Genomic DNA, 22,246 nt, shown 5'->3' on the forward strand with positions numbered 1-22,246 from the left:
AATGTTAGGGAAATAATTTGCTTAGGTATTCAACCTTCGACCCAGTTCATCGTTTTCTCTCTTCACTGTCTCTTTCCCACGGCATAGTTCTACGGCCTTGGGTATTGCTGCTATCTCTCTTAAGGAGGGGCAGCTTGGGTGCATTGTTGTTGCCAGTCTCTGACCGAGCACCAGCCGCCATGAGGTAGTGTACTGTTCAGGGACGTAGATTCCCTGGCGCGCATTCTTTTCTATGGACGAGAGCTCTAGTTAGATTCAGGGTCCATAATGTTTAGTCTCACTGATAAAGAATGTTGATTATTACACTGCAAACTAGTTAAAACATCGAGTCAACTCGTGACACGCCAGCTGTCCTGTCAATTCTCTGGCCGTAACTCAGAATAAACCGTCAGTGTTTGCCATCAAAGCTCCAGCTCTCCTCGTGTCTCTCTGAGTCCTGACTCTCCATTGCTGCAGAAGTTTCCCTTACAATATAAGCAATATAGGGTTTAATTAACAGCGGTAAAGCATTACGTGGCTAATTTAACGTACACTGAACTGTAAAACTTACCACTATTTAGGAAAGGACCTGATCAGAAGGATTGACTAGTAAGACAGCAAAGAGGCGGAGGAGGTCTCTGTCATGTACAACCATTGGTAGATGTTACACCTGAAAGAAAGATAAGGAAATAAGAGAAGACAGGAAGACAAACATCTTCTTAAGTAAAAGACCAAATCATGTCAAGCTTTACATCTTTCAGTCTTTACAATGCACAGTTGGAAATTACATTCCAAAAGCTAAATTCAAACTCAATACCATAAATAACTGGGTACCAAAGTGCTTTACCTGATCGAACACGTTCCACACGGAGCAGCAACCATCCGGCTGACCGTATGCTGCATATCATCTCCTCCCTCTCCACTGTTTCCAGTAGATATCTACTGCCTCTGTCCAATAAAACTGAAATGCCCCAAAACAATCATATTTAAAAAGTTAAAAACAATAACTTGCTTTTGGCATTCAAATGTATTAATAGAATCTCACCTTTTTCCTGGATGTCAAGAAGTCGTTCCCTTCAAGTCCGCAACCAGTCATAGGAGTTCAAATGCAAAGCCTGAACGAAGACAAGAGCGAGACTTACATTTTACAAGATAAGTAATACCAGAGCAGTGTGTACGACATGCAGAGAACAGATCAAATCCCCCGACAGGCTCACACACTTTGTGATGTCCTCATCTGATAATGATGTTTCATTTTTAGCAGCAAAGTAACATTACTCAAGGTATATGTTGGACCCAACTCATGTACAGTATGTTTTGCATCTCCTCAACAATGGTCTGTATAGTTGAGTAGAAACAAACTGTCCCCACAGTTTCAGATAGATTAACAAAGAAAAGTTTGCAATGAAGCACAAAACCCCTCTTTGTATTAAGCTAGCTGCCACAGAAAGTACAGCTTAACATGCTAACCTGGTAGAGTTAGCTAACGTTAGCTAACTTCATGTCCAACACAAAACCTCTAATGTGCATTACATTGACGATTTTAAACACAACTTAACTCTCTCAACTTGTAAAATAACGTTAATTTAACTTACCCTTAAATAACTACATCACGTTTTTCAGGGGCAACACAAACTGCAGAAAACGTTAGCTGCTAACTTTTGTAAGCTAAGACAGCTAGCTCGTAACAATAGCCTCCTAGCAAACTTAAGGTTACGTTAACATTAACTTAACGTTGTAAGAAAGCAAAACGAACCTTCGAGAAATCTTTTACTCTCAGACTGGGTGTAATTGTGTAGCGTTGCTTACCTCCAGAAGGACTTTTAGCTGTTTCCCAGTAGAGACCAGAGAGAGCTGTCAGAGCGGTTCTTCTCAGAAGAGCAGCATTGGGCGGAGTCACAGAAACGGCTCGGGAGCCGGATCTTATGGCTCCGTTCCTTTCAAAAGAGCCGTTCTAAAGAGCAGTTTTGTTAAAGGGGGCGGGGTTACTAGATTTATCTGCAAAATAATCACCAGGATAATTGACTGTATCTGCATTGTAAACGTGACACAAGGTGGCGCCATATCCATGTCATTCATGTCAGTGAATGTATTACTTTGAATGTACCCTCTGTCGGCTATGTGTTAAGTAAATAAAGTTGCCTTGCCTTGAATGAAATTCACGCAACTCTTAATATTAGAACACTATTTATTGGCAATATAAAAAAACAAGTACAATAAACCTTTAGTTTTTAGTAGAAATTGAACAACAACACCAAAAACATTTAGGAATAAATAGGAAAACTACTTCGGAACAATATTTAAAGTATTATAAAAACAGAGTAAAACAGAGACAAATCTGTGAGCTGCTTTGTCAAAAACAGGAGATGAGCTGCCCCTGGCCTATGGCCTTCTGCTTGAGCATGTGTTATCCCATCATCTATGGCAAATGTGCATTAAGGAAAGCAAGTTCCCTCACTTCTGAGGGCTTAAGGCGATTTCTCCTCTCTGATACTATTTGTCCAGTCTTGGAGGATATTCTCTCTGACGGAACTGACGTTGCCACAATGCAAAGCCTTTCAGCCATGAGCTTGGTGAGCCTGGGGTATAAGGTGGCCCGACTTTCCCACCACTTGAGAGGATCTGAGGATTTTGGAAGAAGAGGCTCCTATAGGTAAGACTGCACCTCCATGATAGCATCTGCTGTGGGATTCCTTGTTGACACTGCACCAGCGACACGGTCATGGAAATACCTCCACACAACTGATCCTTCTGCAGCACTGCCTGCTCCTTCCTGTTGATCTGGTTGCTGGCTGGGTTCGCTGCTGCTGAGAGTGACTCTTCCTGCTGCAGCTGCTATTCTCTGGAAAGCCTCATCTGCAGCTCTGGCATCCCCGAATGCTACCTTTTTGAATCTTGGGTCAAGTGCCGTAGCATCTCCAAGGGTGTGGTTATATTCCGTTCTGAGGAATCTACTTGCCATGTTTGTACATAGCGAGTTCCCCAAATCTGATGCTTGTTGTGTTGTTGCACTTCTCTGGTAGCTGACTGTGACTTTCTGCAGTCCCTTTGCCAGCAATATTACCATTGAGGCAGTCACGTAGCTAGTGTGAAAAAAACAGGGAATATTGAGACAATTATTATAAAGTGTTACCAACAATGACACACTATATTATATACACTGATATCTATATCATTTATATAATACAAATAAAATGGTCTCAAACATTCATAATTTGTTATCTGGTATTGTTGCATGCATGCTATAGAAAGCTACAGCTGACCAACTCTAACTAATAACACACCTTTCTGCACTGATCTCAACAGTGACTTCTTAAAAGGCTCCAGGATAGTGCACACCTACTGCAGTATGCTCCATTCTTCTTGGGACAGAGGGCTGACTGATGCATTTGTGATGGCCAGGGTGGAGATAATGGCATCCTTGGATTTCAGAAAACTCTCCATCTTGTGATGCAGTCCTGTTTGAGTCGTAGCTCTGCCATCCCCATTTGGTTTTGAGTAGCCTTCAGTTTTTCTGCACCCACTGTGCTCCTGTGAAAGTATTCCACCGCCTCTTTCACTTTATCCAGAATGGGTTTTAGGCCTTTGAGGGAATCGCTGGCAATCAAATTGATAGTATGTGCCAGGCATGGATGGTGGGTCCATTTTTCTATTTGTATTGCCTTTGTAATGTTAGCAGCATGCAGTTACGCAGCAAATCACTTTACCTTCCACTTTCCAATATTTTGCAACATTGAGAAGCTTTTTGGCCATATTGTCTGCTGTGTGCCGTTCACTACATTCAAACCAGTCCAATAGGCAGGAGGACATCTTGAAATCTTCCATAAAGTGGCATGTTACTGCCATAAATGAGGTTGTAGCCCTTGATGTCCAACAGTCTACGGTTAAGCAAACTGCTGACAGTTTAGACACCTTTTCCTTCAGTGATGCTGCTTCTCTCTGATACATGTTTGCAATTGTCTGGGATACTGTCTTCCTTGATGGAAGACTGTAGGAAGGGTTGAGAGCATTACTGTATCGCTTGAATCCTTTGTCTTCCACAATACTGAATGGCTGGAAGTCAGTTGCAATCATTTTAACAAGCTCTTCATCTATTTTACCATGTCTCATTGGGGTTATGACAGGTGCTACATAACTGTGGAGATGAGTCTGTTTTGTTTTAGGTATTGTGCCAGTGGTTCTATGAGAGCTTGGTGCCGGGCCAGGCACTAATGTAGGCCTAGTGGTAGTTTCAGATGATGACTGACTTGATGTGGTCGGGGTTTCAGCAGAAGCACTGGCGCCGTCTCCGTCATTATTATTGGAACCTTGTTGTCTCAGCTCGGCCACTTGCACCGTCGGATGCTGTGTTTTTAAGTGGCGATGAAGATTATTGGTTGACCCTGCTTTAAATGATATTTTTCTTTTACAAATGGTGCACTCCGCTTTATCACTGCCTGGATTTTGTTTAAAGTGCATCCAAATGCTGCTGCGTTTTCGCGTTTGGCTCATTATCTATCCGCAAAACACGTGGGACGTCTATCTGTCCTGTACCACTTGTTATGACTTCTCTCGCGCGCGTATTCCGTTAAGACCCACCCCATCTCACTCCTCGTGCTGAAACCTACCAATCAGAGTAGGGGCGGGTCTTCACAGAATACGTTTGGGGAACAAAATCAAGCTTTTTAAAAGGCGAGTGGATTTTGACAGGTAGTGAGTGCGCACCAACGATTGAACGATAAAAAGAACGGCTCTCACCAACTACAACTCAGTTCCCCTCGTTCGTACCAAAGAGCCGTTCAAAAGAATCGGCTCGTTCGCGACCGACACATCACTACTCTCAACCGCTCTCAACTGATCTTCACCATCGATGTATAATAAGAACGATCTTCTCACTTTGCTCAGCGCTACTGCTTGCCCGGAACTGGCTCTGGACTCAGAACCAGAGATGAACCAGTTAAGCACAAGAATGGTTCTTGAACCGGTTTGGTTTATTGGAAGTTTGCTAACCACTTAAGAGTACTGGAGTGTGAAACCATTGCTATTGAATCAGTGTTGTGGTGCTGTTGCTTTGGTCTGGATCTGTGAGCTAATCACGCCCTGTTCATTTGCATATAAGGAATGGAAATGTGGCATTATGAAATACAAGTCCCCTGAAATAAATAAATGTGGCATTATGAAATACAAGTCTCTTGAAATAAATAAATATGTCATTATGAAATAAAAGTCCCCTGAAATAAATAAATATGTCATTATGAAATACAAGTCCCCTGAAATAAATAAATGTGTATTTAAATATGTATTGCCTCATTTATTTATTTCAGAATTTATTTCATAGGGATATTTACGGAGCCCCCTAGGGGACATGGAGAAGGGGAAAAAGAGTTATTTGAAAAAAAAATGAATTATTTTTTGCTCGCAAAACCCCGTTGCAGTTTGTAGACGGTCCCTAAGCACTCCTCTCCCTCCTCAAGCTGCAGATTGTGACCAATTATTGATGTTTAGCTCAGATGACGGCGCGTATCGAACTGAACGGATAAAAACGACTCTGTACAGTAGCTCGTTGTCTACATTGCTATGATGGTAAAGTCATGTTGTTTGTATTTTTACAACGTTATGTTCATGAGTTATTGATCTGTGAAATTCGAATCTGTCAATAACTCAGCTCAGAGGGACGTGCATGTCCCCTCGCTCTGAGTGTTCTCTTGAGGTGTCTTTCACTTATGTGAAACCCGTGCCTATTACCAAGCACTGATGTTATATATTTATCTTTAAAGCCAAGCTCAAAGTAAAATCGATGAACCGCTCCATTGTTGTGGTTTCTGTGTTGCCGTAGCAGCCGAACTGACCAGGAAGTACATTGAGCTAAAAGAAAAGTTTTGCGATATCTCGCAAAGGTTTTGCGATATTTCGCAAATTATTATTTTTTTTTTTTTAATTATTTTTTCTTTTCTTCTCCATGTCCCCTTGGAGGCTCCGCACATATTTATATATATATATATATATATATATATATTTAATTATTTATGTATTTATTTAATTCTGGCTTAAATGGCATTCCATACAAGCTCTGATGCTGTTGTTTTAGCTCGTCACCCTCTCCCTCCGGTCCACATTAATACAAATGATCCCAATACGTATGATTGTATGAAAATATTTTAAAATCAATACAGATGTATTTATTATAAACGTTAGTCCTTAACATCTATCACTGTGTATATCACCATTCAAACATCTTTTAAAAGTTGAACAAACCCCACACAGCTCAGTAAAGACTGTGAAATGTTGACTTTATTTGATCATTTCAGTAAAAACTAACGTTCATATTTCTCTTTTTGATTATAATACTGATGAACGTTCAAAACAAAGCACTTTGGCAACTTACCACCTACGTTTTAAAATGCTTAATAAGCACCGTAACTTTCATGATATAATTTCTCGGTCATAATCGGTTGTTTCAGTGAATGGCCGACTGTTGTGTGACGGCCGCAAGGCATTGTGGGGCACCATTTTCTCCTTTTCTTTCGTAAAGGAAGGTCCAGTGGTTCCTAAGCTAAAGGAGGTTATAAAGGAACCTCCTTTCCTATCATCTAAGCCTCATCTCAATCAATCAATCAATGTTTATTTATATAGCCCAATATCACAAATGATACATTTGTCTCAGTGGTCTTCACAGTGTGTACAGAATATCAGTATGACAATACGACACCCTCTGTCCTTAGACCCTCACATCGTACAAGGAAAAACTTCCAAAGAAAACCCAGTTTAAAGGGAAAAATGGGAGAAACCTCAGGGAGAGCAACAGAGGAGGGATCCCTCTCCCAGGACGGACAGACGTGCAATAGATGCCGTGTGTAAATTGAAAAGATAATACATTTGCAACATAGGTAGTCCAAATGTTTGGAAATGCATGTGTGTATAATAGGAAGATGAATCCACGAGGATATCCATCCAGGACCTATGATCCAGGACCACAGCCACGACTCAAGATCCAGCGCTCGCGATCCAGGACACAGGACCGCAGGATCATCCATGACTCCGGATCCCAGCGTATATAGACACCAAAAAGAAAGACATTTGGGGAGGCTGGGTTAATCGGAACATGAGTGTACACGGGTATAGACAGAGAGAAGGAAGAAGTAAGATGTCCCCCGACAAACTGAGCCTATATCAGCAAAACTAGGGGCTGAATCTAATCAGCCCTAACTATAAGCTTTATCAAAAAGGAAGGTCTTAAGCGCACTCTTAAAAACGGATAGGGTGTCTGCCGCCCGAACACAAACTGGAAGCTGATTCCACAAATGTGGAGCTTGATAAGAAAAGGCTCTGGCTCCCATTGTACTTTTAAAGATTCTAGGAACAACCAACAACCCTGCATTCTTGGAACGCAATGCCCTAGTAGGACAGTAGGGTATAATGAGTTCTTTAAGGTAAGATGGCGCCTGCCCATTAAGGGCTTTGTAGGCGAGAAGAAGAATTTTAAATTCTATCCTGTGTTCTATAGGGAGCCAGTGTAAGGCAGCCAGAACAGGAGTAATGTGGTCCCTTTTCCTAACTCTGGTTAGTACACGAGCCGCAGCATTTTGAATCAGCTGAAGCGACTTGATTGACTTCTTGGTACTCCCTGATAATAAAGAGTTACAATAATCCAGCCTAGAAGTAACAAATGCATGGACTAGTTTCTCTGCATCGTTTTGAGGCAAGATATGCCTGATTTTTGCAATGTTACGTAGATGGAAGTAGGCGGTCCTTGAAATTGATTTTATGTGGGCGTTAAAGGATAAATCCTGATCAAATATAACACCAAGATTCCTTACAGTCTCACTGGAGGCCAAATTAATGCCATCCATAGTTAGTATGTCTTTAGATAATTTGTTTCGTAGATTCTTCGGGCCAAGTACAATAACTTCAGTTTTGGTCGTGTTTAACATCAAAAAGTTTAAGGTCATCCACGTTTTTAAGTCCTTAAGGCAGTCTTGAATTTTATTTAGATGATTAATTTCATCAGGCTTGATTGATAAATATAGTTGAGTATCATCCGCATAACAATGAAAGTTTACAGAATGATTCCTTATAATATTGCCTAACGGAAGCATATATAATGTGAACAAAATAGGTCCGAGCACTGAGCCCTGTGGCACTCCATGGCTAACTTTGGTTTGCGTGGAAGATTCATCGTTAACACGTACAAACTGAGAGCGTTCAGATAGATAGGACCTAAACCAGCCTAAAGCAGTTCCCTGTATGCCAACTAAGTGCTCTAGTCTTTGCAATAGGATATCATGGTCGATAGTATCAAATGAATAGAGACAAGTCCCTTGTCTGAGGCTATTAGAATATCATTTGTGACTTTAACCAGAGCTGTCTCTGTGCTATGATGTGTTCTAAAGCCAGACTGAAAATCTTCAAATAAATCATTGTTTTTTAAGTAATCACACAACTGTTTTGCGACCGCTTTCTCAAGAATTTTTGAGAGGAACGGAAGATTAGAAATAGGTCTATAGTTGGCTAAAACCTCTGGATCGAGGTTGTGCTTTTTAAGAAGCGGTTTTATCACTGCTACTTTGAATGATTGTGGAACATAGCCTGATAATAAAGACATATTCATAATATTTAATAAAGAAGTGCTAATTAATGGAAAAACTTCCTTCAACAGCTTAGTTGGAATTGGGTCTAACATGCACGTTGATGGTTTAGAAGAGAGAATCATTGAATGTAATTGTTCAAGGTTAATGGCTGAAAAGCATTCTAGTTTACTATCTAGTGTAATATTAGAACTTACGATTCCGGGAGCTGTTGATAACACTATACTGGTCGAAGGCAAGAGGTCATTAATTTTGTTTCTAAGAGTAACAATTTTATCGTTAAAAAAGCACATAAAATCATTACTACTGAGTGCTAAGGGAATAGAAGGCTCAATCGAGCTGTGGCTCTCTGTCAGCCTGGCTACAGTGCTGAAAAGAAATCTTGCATTATTCTTATTCTCATCTATTAATGAAGAGTAGTAGGCTGCTCTCGCTTTACGCAGTGCTTTCTTATATTCATTGAGAGTAATATGCCAAATTAAACGAGATTCTTCAAGTTTAGTGGAACGCCATATCCTTTCAAGTTGTCTAGACTTTTGCTTTATTTTGCGGGTTTCGGCATTATGCCATGGAGCTAATCTATGTTGTTTTATTTTCTTCTTTTTCAAAGGAGCAACAGAGTCTAATTTTATTCGCAGCGCATCTATAGCACTATCAACAACATGATCAATTTGGGGTGGTGTACATTTTGTATAAGTTTCCTCCCCTACATGCAGACATGCTATCGAGTTAAGTATTGGTGGAATCTCTTCCTTAAATGTGGCTATAGCACTAACAGATAGGTTTCTGCTGCAAGAGCTTTTGACTAATGCTTTGTAGTCTAGTAACAGTACTTCAAAAGTTACTAAGAAATGGTCGGATAAAGCAATACCCCTCCTCGACTCCTCCTTTCCCTCACTCACGTACCTTCCTTGCGTCTTAGCTCTGCCTCCGTAAGATGCGAGCGAGAGACAGGAGGAGGAGACGCGAGGACAGAGGAGTCCTCAAGTATTCATTGGGATGTCCTCATTCATTCAAACGTCACTCTTAAACGATGTCTGTTAATGATGACATGTGCACAGCTGTATCCCCTCTCATCGGGTTTAACTGAATAACCCTTAGAACCGGCCCATTTGTTGTTAAACATTTATTTAAATGAATGAATCTTTCTCTTGTTAGTCAAGGAATTCAATGTGTGATGGTTGGTCCTGCTATTGTGTTCCGTTGTGGTGTAAAATATAGCCTACATTTAAATACAAATATAATGATAATAATGTGAAAGCCTTTACTGAAAATGTGTGTCCTGTAGATCCCCACATTCACCACAAACCCACATTCAGGACTGTGCATTTTAAATAATTGAACTCCTGAATATCTTAACACGAAACAATACAAATAATTGTTATTTATCAAGATCTAGCCATTTATGAAATAACTTTCTTAATAGCTATGTTTTAGTGACGTTCAAGATCATTAAACATGACTTAAATTGTTAGTATAACCTTAAGAAATGAATTACACATAATAATTCCCACGGAGCTGTAAGCACTTATACATTTATGTGACGCTTTTCCACTCATCTTCCAGTTGTCGGTTTTCCTCTGTTGAAATGGACCAGCTGTGAAGGTGGGGGCGGGGCTTCTATACGCGAGTAGTGAAAACACTTCCGCATAGTCTGCTCTCGTGTATCCTCCCTTTCGTCTCCTCACTCACCCCTACTCGACTCCTCCGTGTGCATTTCAGCTATTGGGACTTCCTTCAAAATGGCGTGTCTTGATCGATTTCCGGGTCAAGTCCCGGCGGAGGGGAAGAGAGGAGTCGAGGAGGGGTATTGAGATGAGGCCATAGACTGTATATATAAAGGATGAGGCTCTAGAGAATTTGAACGGCTCTTATCATAGCTGCCACTGAGGGACTTCCGGGTCATTTCACTCTGTTAGGAAGGTTCCTAAGCAAAAAGGACTATTCGACCTCAACCTAGGCTTGTTTGAGATGAGCTGGGCCTCGACTCGAAAGTAGACGAGAATAGCCGATTGCAGCCGGGGGAGGTCTCAAAAAGCTCTCCTGAAGTCGGACAGCTCTGTGTCGGCTTGGCTCTGTTTGCATTTCTAAAGAATGCACAAATGTGTTTAATCGTTAATGTCAGATATGTACTGTACTAAGTAAATACATTTGTTCCTGCTCAAGATTAGATTCAACTTTATTGTTATTGCACAGATTACAGGCACTGAGACAACAAAATGCAGTTTAGCTTCTAACCAGGTGCAACAAGCAGTGAAGTGAAAAGTAATGTACACAATCTACAGAATAATATATAGAATGAATTGAATGATGAATAAACAGTGAGGGGTATGAATACACTAGATATACACAGCAGCCTGTGAGCAGTATGACCAGTGTGTATGAATACACTAGATCAGGGGTGGCCAACCAGTCAGAGGTTAAGAGCCAAAAATGTTACTATGTTACTGCAAAGAGCCACATCAAACACACAGTCACACGTGCACCCCCACCTCCTTCTCTCTTTTGTTCTCAGCCTTTCTCTGTGCTCCTTTACTTTCTTCCTCCCCTCTCTCTCACACAGATAAAATGAAAATCTAAAACTTTACGCACGCACGCACGCACACACACACACACACACACACACACACACACACACACACACACACTCAAAGACCCTCCCCACAGAGAGACACACCAGGGTTCATACACTTTTTCACCAATGATTTTCAATGACTTCTCCAGGACCTTTACCTGCTTTTCCATGACCAAAACAATTACTCTTTCTCAGCGGTACCACTAAAAATGGGTTATTTTAACATGGAACAGGAAAATAAGCAAAATACCGCGACAGTTAAATGCCATTTTACGTTTCATTACTATACGATACAGTATGTATTATCATTATAGTATTACTATTTCGGCGATTAGATACAATATAAATTATATTGATGCAACTTTAGTTACATTCCCATGACTTTTCCTAAACTTTTGGAAAAATATTGTTTTTCATAACTTTTCCAGGGCCTGGAATTAGCATTTTGAATTTTCATGACTTTTCCAGGTTTTTAATGACCGTAAGAACCCTGACACACATAGCTCTGCTCCGACAGATTTATTGTAGATGTCACACACCATAATATTGACAGACATTGAATCAAACCTCTCCTACCAGTATTCAGAGGCCAGTTAACATAACATAACAACATAACAATCAACATTGTGTGCACTCACACACAAACTCTCAGTAAACAAAAGTGAAAAGGTTGCAGCCTGTGAGCAGTATGAACAGTGTGTATGAATACACTAGATAAACACAGCAGCCTGTGAGCAGTATGAACAGTGTGTATGAATACACTAGATAAACACAGCAGCCTGTGAGCAGTATGAACAGTGTGTATGAATACACTAGATAAACACAGCAGCCTGTGAGCAGTATGAACAGTGTGTATGAATACACTAGATAAACACAGCAGCCTGTGAGCAGTATGAACAGTGTGTATGAATACACTAGATAAACACAGCAGCCTGTGAGCAGTATGAACAGTGTGTATGAATACACTAGATAAACACAGCAGCCTGTGAGCAGTATGAACAGTGTGTATGAATACACTAGATATACACAGCAGCCTGTGAGCAGTATGAACAGTGTGTATGAAAATGCTAAGATATATAAAGTATGAAAACGGTAAGCAGTGCAAGTATAGTATAACATATATAGATATTAAATTCATGATGATAAACATTGTGGAACGATGATGAAAAACGTGAATGGAAGTGGCGACGTGAAACTGACACAAAACAACACAAAACTTTTGCGGAGCTTCATCAGCAGCACGGGGTAAAAATCACCAATGAGCGCTCAGCTCGATATATCAGCGAGTCGTTTCCCATCAAGCATTTTGCTTCTGCAGCTCGTGGAGAGAAACTGCTCCGCCTCGCTCTCAAGGCTGCCGGCATCCTTGTCCCACGAGATTTCAACGAGACTCGTGTTAGTGACATCAGCGTGTTGAGCTGTGGGCAGGGGAGGACTGGCCATTGGGAATACCGGGAGTTTTCCCGGTTGGCCGGTGCTGTGCGTGGGCCGGAGGGCCCAAAAGAAAATTTAAAAAATGCCTAAATCCAACCGGCCCACATTTGTAAGTGTTCCGCCCACTCCCTGGAGGGGTGTTTGATAGGCTACCGATGTTCTATCTATCAGATAGTTTCACTTTCACACATCAGCTCCGTAGCAGCTGTCACTGCGCAGTGAACGATCAGGAGTGAGTGACTGAGAGACCTAGCTGGCAGTTGCTTACAGTAGGATAAACAAGCTCCAAAGCGTAAAGGCGTTTTTGTATAGTTTGTGTATACAGTCATAGGCGGCGCGTGAGGCTCAGGTTTGGGAAGGCTAAATCACTTTTTTTTACCTGACGCTGCCCGCCTCCGGCGTCTATAGAAAAGAGATCAACTCAGTGAAAGCACCGCCTGCTGAAAAATCAGAGCTCAGTGTGCGGAGTTTAAATCTATCAAGTCATATTACAGGATAAAGGAAATACAGTTTAAACTGCTGTATGTAGAGAAGACGCCGACATGTCGCACTTATCATTCATATCACATTCAATCAGATCATAGCCTATATTATCTCCTTATCTGAGTCAGCTTCTCGAGCCGTATCTGGCCATGCAACACTCACAGTGTCACATACTGTATGCAGAAGTATTATTTTAAGCAACACATTAGGTTGACGAAACACTCAACTCAAATGTAATTAAAGTCAGATCCACTCGTGTCTTAGATGGGGCAGTGATATCATAAAACTGTTACGCTTTCAAACACTCGGTAGTTTATTTATTTTTTAACCAGTTCTGTATTCACCTTGCAGGTGGCTTGTATCCTGGATTATTATGTTTAAGTCATGGATGACTAATATTAGTTTACTTTTCATTAATGAAGTATGACGCTGCACTGTCAGTACTTGTCCCTGTTTGTGATTGGTCAAATGTTGCTAACCCCACCCCTTTCAGGTGAACGTGCTCTCAGCTGGTGAGAGAAGCCCTGGCTTGATTTACCGAGTTGATATTAACCAGCGTCGAGATCTCGTTTGTTAGGGTTAGTTTAGATAACTCAAACATATCCAGGGTTTGAACTGGCTTCGTAGTACAGGGCACAGGTGGCTGCATAGCAGTGCTAATGTCAAAGACACAAACATTATACATTATATTTTTATTTTACCAGGATGCAGTGACACAAATATTTGGGAAGGCTTAGTCTTCCCTAGCCTACAGCACCCGTCACCCCTGTATACAGTATACAGTATTGTAGCAAGCCCTGGGTTCAGAGGGAGGGGCTTGAATAGGGGAGGGGGGGAGGGGGGTTGGCAGGGAAACGGGGTTCAGCGGGAGTGGCTGTACCCGTAGGATAGCAAAGGGGGAAGTGACGTCTGACTCAGAGGTCGCGCGGCTGTGGAGAAGAACGCGTTGCCCACATTCTGTTACTGAGTTTAGGCTAGTTAGCTAGCAGGTTTATTGTTTTGGGTGCAGTCACTTTTGCCTCTACTTGCTGTTCAAACAAATGTTGAAAGAAAAAGTAAATCTGTTTACAGTTCTGTTTCATATGGGTGTTGAGAGATGTATCCATAGGTTTAGTCCCTAATTGTGCTCTCAAAATGCACCAGATTGATGCATTTAACTTCAACATTTAAAAAACAAATCTTCCCGGGGGACCATGCCCCCGGACCCCCCTAGAGGAGGTGAGGTCCACCACCTGCCCACACCCCCTGTTAAATGGTCTCACCCACATTGAGGATGCTTCCTACGCCCATGTTTTATTCCATGTGTCAAGTCAGGCAAATTGGGTCAAAATGTTATTGCATCAAAGATCTGTTAACATTAAAATCACTAAATATATGCTGTAACTATTTTTGCTCTAGGCAACTCAAGGGCTCAGGTAATGTGGTTACTATATGAATAATGGTCCAAAATAACATTAAATGCATAGGGTTTTTTTTTAAGAAACATACTTTCGTCGCCGGCCGGCCGATACATGCCGCACATTAAGTCGGCCTGTCTGTCAATGAATCCCCGGGCCACTTTTCCACCCAGTCCGCCCCTGGCTGTGGGTGAAGCTCGGTCTGCTCAGTGTGCCCGTGTCTCTGCTTCATGCAGTAATAATGCTCTTCGTTTTATTCACCCGGACCTCCACACCTCCACATAAACTGAGTTATTTTAGTAAACGATCCAATTGTCTAAACACCAGTGATACACAAAGGTTTCACCAGGTCAGGATATTCATGAAACTCATGTGTGTTATATAATAGTATCAGTCTGTTTGCTTTTTGGCACTTTGGCCGTGAAGGAAATAAACAACATTTATTAAAATACAAAAATGCCATTCCATGTTATATGGTGGAATAACTCTAGTTCACAATCACAGCTATCATATCCTCTCCAGCATCTGCACATGTTGTCTGACTTCATACACTCCTTAAGCAACACTTCAAGTAGCTTGTAACCATCCATCTTGTGGACTCTTGAGGTCTTTAAAGTGGTTCAGTTCTGGAGGTTGTGCTCAGTCCACAGGGTGATGATCTGCTGGTTCTCTCTCACTCCAATGACTCAAATGACCTGGCTGTGTGGCATGGAACAGTGTCCTGCTGGAGAAACAAATCCAAAATATTCATTTTACACCCATGTAAATCCAGAGAAACTAGTTAAACTTTGTTAATATTTGCAAAGTCATTTAAGTAGTTTATTTTTGATGTATTTTAAATGTGACTACTGGAACTTGAGGAAGAATCTGACATGTCATGGACTTGCTCCACCCACAAAACTTGCATTGTATTTGTGAGAGTAAATCTGCTGCAAATTATGTTCACATTTCATATAATGTAGACATTGTCAATTTATAAATGTTTTATTACAAATTAAACTTTGTATAGATTATAGCTTTAGTTAACCAAAATGGATGGGTAGCTTTGCTGTAGTGCCAGTGTGATGGTAGTGTGAGCTTGCAATGTTTCAGTGTAGCTTTCTCTTTTGCGCTCTCTGATTTTTTGTTTGAGATTCTGACACAAACATCCCAGGTGGGCGGGACTTTCAGGGGTGCGTCCCCATTGGCTACTCAGTTTTTTAGTGACAGCCCAGTCCTCCAACGATTGTACAGTGCAGGAAGCTGCGGTGCGGTAGATGAGCTTGGATAGAACACCCCCAGAAGAACCAGCATTTCAATTATTATAATACTACAAGTGAAAATATATGCAAGTATTGATCATTTGTGTTGTTTGTGCTGTACTATACGGTATGTTTCTTTAGTGTGGTAAGTGAGAAGTAAAGCTGTGCTATGAAAGTTAGCTTTTGCTACCTTTAGATCCATAACAATGCAAGCTAAGTAGCCTAACAGTTAGCTACATAGCTAGCAGTGAATGAGCGTTCAGACACCGGCGCACACACTCAAACAGACTCGTGTGCCTGACTCTACCAACAGGCTTTCATGATTCTGTTTGGATATGCAAGTATAAGCCATGATAGCTTATTTTATTAACATGCTAATTTGATATGAAAATCAATAGAGGCTGAGTTAACTTTGTAGGAAAACCTACAGTCCATGACTGCCCCTGAGCTGTGTTTTATTTGTTAACTTCATATTTTTCATTTCCTAAAACATTTATTTTCCTCTCATAATAACAGTGTGGATCATTGAGACAGCGTGGCGTCCAGAGTCTTATCCCGTTTTCCCACTTCCTCTGAGGGGACAGCACGGAAGAAAGACCTGCACCATCTTCATCCACGCTGGGCTTTGCTGTTATCACTGGCTCAGTGTCATTTCATTTGACCAAATATCTTTACATACCAGTGGCGAGCCGTCAGGGTCCTCTAGGCCCTCTGTGAGGGCCTAAGATATTCTAAAAAATAATATTTGAAAACATTATAACATTATACTTTTTTTTAAATGATTTTTTTTATATGTTTTTGTTGTTACATTTTTCATTAGTTTAATTGTATTTAAAATAATATTTCCAAAGAAATAAATCCTTCGAATCTGCCTGTTCAGTTTCTGTTGGAATGTGAAGGGTTAAATGCCGTCTCTGCGAGTTATGTGAAGACGGGAGAGCTTGTTGGTCCCTCTCTACATTCACAGAGGGCCAGAGAGTAATGTCAAATGACAGTACAATTGACCAATCATATCTTCCCTCTAAATGGGCGGGCTTTATTTTCGCGGACTTTATGACAAGTTCCGCCCGCTGTGAGGTCTATGCAAGTGGTGCAGTGACGCGTCCTAAAGGTCCTAAAACCCGGAAGTAAGCTTCGCTCGAATTCCCTCGACAGAAAGCAGTGGGATTTCTCCATAGGATTTTGGAAAATAGCTCGAAATAAGGTCTGTGGAAAACGAACCTGTTAGATAAATGCACGTTTTGTTCAGAGAGATAATATCCACATGTCTACCCTACTTTTATTATTTTCGAATCATAAATCTAAACGATAGATTTATGATCGATACATTTATGATCGATACATTTATAATTAGCATAAGTTCGTTCATGATGGCTCACTTTAGTGATAGTGATGACATCATTGTGAAATGATTAACCGAGTCATTTTCAAGATTGAGTTACAATGATAAACTGGAGTTGCAAAGGATCAGCTGAATGACCCGCAAGTGCTTCATCCAAAAGGACAGGAGGATGGACTTTGTGTTTCAGTGATTTATCATCAAAGGTAGGCCTAAGTCATTTTCAATGTGGGCCGCCGTGCCGACTTAATTCATTTTTAATTGTTACTTGGCTGTGGGTGCCCTGTCATGATAGGTGTTTATATAAATGGTGTTGTTCTGTGTGGTAGAGCATAGTGGTAGAGGGTCGCTGTCATTGATGCGTTTTGCACCCCGGGCCGCTGTTTTGATATTCCGCTGAAGTATACGCTGTGACCTGTGACTGTGTGTGTGTGTTTATATATACAGTCTATGGCTGTGACGTAATTACATATAGATTTTATTATTATTATCCACCTTTTTGTTTATGTCCTTTTATTTAAAACATTCTTTGAGACTTTATCTTCTGGTTCAAATTTCAATAAATGGAATTTGTATAATCACTCTATTGTCTTTATTCTACATGAAAATGTTAGAGATTCCATTCAAATCTGTTGATTATTCAGATCTTCCTCAGACTAGGAATAGTATGTCGAATTTGTAATGCTAAATGTATATCATTTTCTCACAGGATATAGAATGAGACAAGACCGGTTTGATCCATTGTGTATGAATGCTTCAGCTCTTCAGACCAACATAGTGAGATGTGAGCATGTTCCTAATTGTGTTGGTATGCAGCCGGTCTGCTCTGTTTAATAAAGCAAATCTGCCACTTTTATATTGTAGAATTTGTTAAATTAAAGCAGTCTTTAATTGTTTGTCCTAAACATAGCAATATATGCTTTTGAAATGTAACATGTCTTTGAAAAATAATAGTATACAGTTTATATTGTGTATCACCTTTAGCTTGAAAATACAGCCGCAGTGTGTTCAGGTATTAAAATATTTAAAGTTGGAATAAAGTATAAACTACACATCACAAGTGTAATGCACTGCAATCCATAAAATAAGTTCGATATATTCATGAAACTCCCCAGGAGGCACCAACGTGGCCGAGTGGACTCCGGAGTTTGCTGCATGAGTTGCACTGTATGATCTGTGGTGTAGTGGGCTGTCACTCAAAAACTGAGTAGCCAATGGGGACACACCCCTGAAAGTCCCGCCCACCTGGGATGTTTGTGTCAAAATCTCAAACAAAAAATGAGGGAGCGCAAAAGAGAAAGCTGCAGCGAGAAATTGAGAAAGAAGAAACAAGAACTGCAAACAAAAACCTATGTTAAAACAAAGAAAAAAGACTTATAGTTTACATGATTACACAAATGATTTGTTTGCAACTTATAGTTTTATTTTTGAAATGTATTTTATTTTGGTTGACTTCGGTTTTTGTTTTTTTAAACTCATAGTTTTGCTTTATTCTGAGAAAGTGTTGCTTTATCTTTATGATACAAATCTAATCCCATATTAAAACCTACTCAAACTTGTTTTTGAATCAGCTCTTTATTTATAGAGTGCTAAAGCTATACTCACCCTCTAGTGAGGTCTATTTTAAAAATAATCCCTTGAAAAGGAGGACTTTGAATAATGCATGTTCCAGCAGTTTGAGAATAAACTGTCCCATCACTTTACACCATAAACATGAATTGTGAGAGCAACTGAATGTGATCATTTCTAAGTTGGAGGCAATGTAATTCAACCATTGCAGTGATTTACACTGCCTGCTTTACTGGCAGTGAGAGAAGGACTCCATGTTTATCTTGATGGATGGAGGCCCATGGCCACTGTATCACAAGTTGGATTATGCATTGTTTTGAGTGATTTGGGAAAGTCAGTTATTTATTTATATATTTCACCATCTAAAAACTTTATTTGTGGTAGTTGTGTTAGCTTAGGGGAGGATAAGGCAGACAAGTTGGCACTTGAGTTGTGACTGAGTCATGATGTAGAGTGCTGTAGGATTATAAATGATGTAGGAATAATGAATCTAAAAGTGAGACAACGTTTCTGGAGTAGTTAGCCTTGTGTTTGAGTTGTTTCTTGAACAGGATGTGGGTGCAGTAAGAGCATCTGAAGTCAGGTTTGAGCTCTGTCCTAACTATTAAAAGAGCCCAACTTACTCTGTGATGCAGTTGTGTAATGTGAATGATACATTGTTTTATTTGCCTGAGCGCTGCACCACCACGCAGGAGTTTTCTGTTTCACTCAGTTTAGCAGAAGCATTGCTGGGATTTATGTATGGTCACTAAAGTCTATGCACTGATGATAATTCAATCAGGAGAGACGGTTTTGATGTAAGAATACACATGTATTGCCAGGAATACACAAATGAATGTAATGGAGTTTTGGCGATTAAGCCCCGTTGTGCAGGAGTATCATTCGGGAGGGGAGAACCGATCCGATGAAACCCCCCTGGGTCTAGACACTGGTGGTGGTGAATGGATAGTTGTGTTTGGTCTGAAGGGGAGGGGCTTAGCTTGACCCTGGATTCAGAGGGACAGGAGGTGAAAAGGGGTGGAGGAGGGTTGCGTAGGGTCACCTGAAATGACAGCTGTCGGCGGGGAGAGCAGATTTAAAAGGGGTTAGCGGAGCGCTATGATAGGCTTGTGAGAATAGTGCGAAGTGATTGGTTAAGCTGGGGAGTGACGCCCCAGATCACTTATTGAGAGGAGAGAGAGTAGTAACATAGCATAGTAAATGAATGAGTAAAAAAGGTCTTCCTGGTTGAACTTACGCTGAGCTTCATTTCATTCGTCTCTACTAAAGAGCCACATTGTGTATATCCTGTTTAAATACTATCATTGCTACTAGCTATTCACTGGAATCCCATGTTTGCTAACCAGAGCTGACAGGCTAAGACAGCCATGTCTTAAAGTGCTGCATACAAATGAAGCTTAGTGCAAGTTCAGACAGGAAGACCTATCACTCCGTATTGCTCGTCATGGCAATACTCGCTTCCTGCACTAAATGACAGGGAGCGCCACTCCTCAGCTAACCTATCACTCCCCTCCATTTACAAGCCTAATGATCGCACCTGTTAATCCCTCTATATATGCTCTCCCCTTTCCTATCAGCTGTCTTCCAGGTGTCAACGCGCAACCCTCCTCCACCCCTTCGCCTCCTGCTTTCAACTCAGGGCCAAGCTTAACCTTCTCCCTTCCAACCGGACCTAACCACTTATCACCACCACCAGTGTCTAGACCCAGGGGGGTTAATCGGAAACGGTTCTTCCCTTCCCGATTGATATCCTACAAAACCTGGGCCTAATCGCCAAAACACCATTTCATTCACTTGTTATAAACTGTCATCATTATGTTTCATTTATATAATGTGACCGATAATAAATGTATTCCATACATCACGTCTCTCCTGATTGAAATAAAGCTTGCATCGGTATGTTGACTGGTTTCAGCAAATAGCTCCAATTCTTAATAGTGAAAATGTCCAGGATTGTCGTATTGAACTGTATCGCAACAGGGGTGAATCGTATCGTATTGCATCACCTGGTGTTTCAAATGTATCGTTAATGTATCGTATCGTTGGCAACGTATCGAGATGCACATCCCTATCTTAAAGGGCAGGGGTCGGCAACAGAGATGGGGTCGTTACTATAAAAATGTAATATATTTCATATTACTTTAAAAAAAAAAAAGGTAATATATTACACTACTTTGTTACTCTCTACATAAAGTACATCAACTCGTTACTTTACTCGCCGAGCACGTACGAACTGCGCATGCGTGAGTGGCAATAACTCTCCTTACCAGCAGGCGGCAGTAGTGTGTATTCCTCATTCAAAACAGGCAATAACCGGAAGACAGAGAAGAAGAACAGACTACGTGATATAAACAAACAACAAATAGCGTGTGCGGTAGCTTCACCTTAGCATGTGTTCTTTGCAGGTGCTTGTTGAGGTTTGACGTGGTGTTTGCAGCAGTGGATAACAGCTTCTGGCCTGGACACAGTTTGCACCTCACCGTCACATTCCTGTCTATTCTTCGGACGAACTCAAAATAATGGGCATACCTCCACCCCGCGAAAGTTATCGCTGACTCAGCCATGTTTATGCAGCACTGCACGTGGAGATGTGGACGTGCAAATCGCACAGATTACGTACATATAAACCTGCGGCGGAAACTCCTCTTGTCTGTCAGTGTGATTATGACTGATTTTAGTAAGTAACGAAGTAACGCCTGTCGGGGCAATGTTAGTAACTGTAGTGTGATACTGAATTATAAAAGTAGCGTGTTACACTACTCCGTTACCGACAAAAGTAATGTTATTACAGTAACGCGTTACACCCAACTCTGGTCGGCAACCCGCGGCTCTCGAGACGTATGCCGCCCTTTAAGCCCTCTGCTCTGGCTCCCTTGAGTTTAGACAAAAATAAGAAGGAAATTAAATACAAGTATTTGTAGGACTATTTAAATGTTATTGCACGGTTGAAAATGTTTCGTATCTTGTATTTTGAGGTGATACTGTGACACATAAATAAAAAACAAAACAGTTTTAATTAGGTCAACTAAAATATGGTCACATCCTGCTACGGTCCCGCGCGAGCACCTTTTCTTGCAGGCGAATAACCTGACCCCCGGCTCGATGAGCGAACTATGGATAAATCAAAGAAAAGAAAAGTATCGGAGGAACACAGGATTTAATTCTGCATGGACAGAGTTATCTGTTTTCGCAGCAAACGATGCTGGCTTACCAGTATGTTTGATATGTAGAGAGAAGTTGTTAAAGGTGCTGCAGCCTTTACGTATTGAGGAACAACAAGGGAGAGGAAGACAGCTGACGATCTTCAGTCATAATTTAATCAGTTAACTCTTTTTAGGGTGCAGCTATATGTTTTATTTATTTCAAAGTGGGTCAATTTTAAATTGTATTTTTTTTCCTTCAAATGTGCAGAGGACTACCCAAGTGCTGTTTAATTTATTTTAAAGTAGGCCTGTGTATTTTTTTTATTTGCTTCTTATTAGAGGTTAACAGTTTTATACATAATAAATGCAAAAAAGCGGTAGTTTTTGTCTAAACCAGGGGTGCCCAACCTTTTTTGAACCGAGAGCTACTTTTAAAGTTGCCAGTCTGCCGAGATCTACCAGTCCAAATAGAGAGGCGTAGACATTACTGACAGCCTACTACCAGGTAAATACACAATTCTA

The 22,246-nt window shown here is 40.9% G+C and overlaps 1 long non-coding RNA gene across 1 annotated transcript; it reads right to left on the reverse strand.

Annotated features, from left to right (window-relative positions):
* Positions 1-850: 850 nt before the first annotated feature.
* LOC139433922 (uncharacterized) lies at positions 851-1,853 on the reverse strand. The gene is made up of 3 exons (XR_011643321.1): positions 1,789-1,853; positions 1,025-1,094; positions 851-940 (listed from the first exon to the last, which is right to left on the reverse strand). It is a non-coding gene; the product is annotated as an uncharacterized lncRNA (long non-coding RNA).
* Between the last annotated feature and the right edge of the window lie 20,393 nt (positions 1,854-22,246).

The sequence above is a fragment of the Pseudochaenichthys georgianus genome, chromosome 5, assembly GCF_902827115.2.
Source record: "Pseudochaenichthys georgianus chromosome 5, fPseGeo1.2, whole genome shotgun sequence".
Taxonomy (NCBI): Eukaryota; Metazoa; Chordata; class Actinopteri; order Perciformes; family Channichthyidae; genus Pseudochaenichthys; species Pseudochaenichthys georgianus.